Raw genomic sequence first — 2949 nt, forward strand, 5'->3', positions numbered from 1 at the left:
TAAAAAATAAAAAAAATAAAGAATTGTAAGCTGACAAGATCCTCACAATCTGTGAGGTCAACCAAAGATTGCCTCACTTAGGAAAATAAATAAAAATAAATAAAATTAAAAAAAAAAAAAAGCTGGTACTACTATGACTTTGGTTTGTAGCTGCACTGTTTGTTTTTTTATTTGATTTAAGAGACTAATGCAGTAAAAAAAAAATATTAGTCTATGTTTTTGGACATACAATGTATAAAGATGTAATTTGGTGACATCAACACTGTGTTAGGGACAGAGCTATGAAGGAGAAGAGTTTTTATGTTTTTAAAGTTATGATGGTATAGATTCACATACAGGTGTTACATCTTTAGGATGTTAGGTCATTCCAGTGACAAAAAAATATTTCTCATATATATTCAGTCTTCATCTGTGATTTCTGGCTCATAACACCCTGAAGTATTAAAGAGGAGGAAGAAACTGAAAGAAAAGGGTACTACAGGTAGACAGGATAACAAGTATAGTATGCTGAATAATGGCCACCCAAAAATGTCAAGTCCCAATTCCTGCAGATGATATCTGCTAAGGAAAAGAGGTCTTTGCAGATGTAATTAAATTAAGAGTCCTGATGTAGATAAATTGTGAATCATATAAACGACGGAATATTACTCAGCCATTTAAAAAATGAAATCTTTCCATTTGCAACGATATGGATGGACTTAGAGATTATTATGCTGAGTGAAATAAGTCAGACAGAGAAGGATAGTACCATATGACTTCACTTATCTGCAGAATCTAAAGAACAAAAAGAACAAATGAATCAAAAACAGACTCACAAATATAGTGGACAATTTAGTGATGGACAGAGGGCAGGGGAGTTTGGGGAGCTAGGAGAATGGGGTGAAGGATTAAAGAAGTACAAATTAGTAGCTGATGGATGATCACAGGGATGGGGAGCATGGCATAGGAAATGCAGTTAGCTTTAATATGTTGTCTAGGTGGAGGGTCAGGGGAGGAAGGGAGCAATTGGCGGGATCGTTTTATGAACTGTATAGATGTCTAACCAATGTACTGTATACTTGAAACTAATTAGAATTAATAAATTAACTAAAAAAAAGAAAAGCTTCTCTAAAAATGAAAAAAAAAAAGACTATGTTGTGTTAGCATAATGACAGATACATAATACACTGGAACAACATTGAGAATACAGAAATAAACCCTCACATATATGGCCAACTAATTTTTGACAAAGGTGCCAAGACCATCTTAATGGGGGAAAGAATCATTTTTTCAACAAATGGCAATGGGACAACTGAATAGCTACAGGCAAAATAATGAAATTGGATATTTTTCTCACACCAGCTACAAAAATCAACTCACAATGTATTGAAAATCTAAATTAAGAGTAAAATCTATTAAACTATTGGAAGGAAACATAAGGCTAAATCTTCATGACTTTAGATTTGGCAAAGGCTTTTTAGATTTGACACCAAAAGCATAAGCAACCAAAAAAAGATAAGTTGGACTTTATCAAAATTGAAAACTTTTGTGCTTCAAAGGATATTATCAAGAAAGTGAAAATAAAACAGATAGAATGGGAGAAAATATTTGTATTCATATGTATGTCTGAAAAGGAACTAGTATCTAGAATATATGAAGGACTCTTACAATTCAATAATTAAAAATAAATATCTCAATTAAAAATGGACTAATTAGGGGGATTGTTTTAGAAACTATATAAATGTTTAACCAATGTACTGTATACTCAACATTAATAATAATTTTTTTTTTTTTTTTAATTGACAAAGTATTTTGTATTGATCAGCTCAGGCTGCCATAACAAAATACCACAGACTGGGTAGTTTAAACAATACATTTATTTCTCACATTTCTGGAGGCTGAGAAGTGCCAGGTCAAGGTGCCAGCAGATTCACTTTCTGATAAGGGCCCACATCCTGGCTTGCAGACAGCTGCCTTCTCATTGTGTCCTCATATGGTGGACAGAGAGAAAAAGAGAACTGGTCTCTCTTGTCTTCCAATAAGGACACTGATCTCATCATGGAACCCTACCCTAATGACCTCATCTAAACCTAAATGTCTCCCAAAGTCTTCACCTCCAAAGACCATCAGAGTTAGGGGTTAAGGCTCCAACACTGAAGTTTGGGGGACACGCATTTAGTCTATAACAGATCCAGATAGACGTTTCTCCAAAGAAGATATGCAAATGGTAAATAAGTCCATGAAGAGATGTTCAACATCATTAGAGAAATGCAGATCAAAATCACAAAAAGATACCACTTCATACTCAGTAGTATAGCTAGAATCAAAAAGTCAGAAAAATGTTAGCAAGATGTGGAAAAGATGGAACCCTCACACAATGCTGGTGGGAATATAAAGTAAAGCAGTCACTTTGGAAAACAGTCTGGCAGTTCCTGAAATGATTAAATACAGTTATCATATGACCCAGCAATTCCACTCCTAGGTAAATACCCAACTAAAATAAAAACATATGTCCACATAGAAATTTGTAACTGTATGTTTATAGCAGCATTGTGATAACCAAAAGATGGAAACTCAATTACTTATGAATGTGCAAATGGATAAACAAAATATGGTATATTTATACAATGACATGTATATTATTCAGCCATAATAAAGAATGAAGTATTAATATATGCTATAACATAGACGAACCTTGAAGACATTATGCTGAGTGAAACAAGCCAGTCACAAGAGACCACATATTATATGATTCCATTCATATGAAAGTCCAGAATAGAGAAATCTATAGAGATTGAAAGTAGATTAGTGGTTGCCTCAGGCTGGGGGAGAGCGATGTGGCAGATGGAAATGACAGCTAAAGAGTAAGGAGTTTTTCAAGGTAATGAAAATATTCTAAAATTAACTCTAGTGATGGTTGCTTATACCTGTGAATATAATGAAAACCATTGCATCACACAGGTTTTTTTT

Source organism: Pteropus medius, unplaced genomic scaffold (genome assembly GCF_902729225.1).
Source record: "Pteropus medius unplaced genomic scaffold, Ma_sr-lr_union100, whole genome shotgun sequence".
Taxonomy (NCBI): Eukaryota; Metazoa; Chordata; class Mammalia; order Chiroptera; family Pteropodidae; genus Pteropus; species Pteropus medius.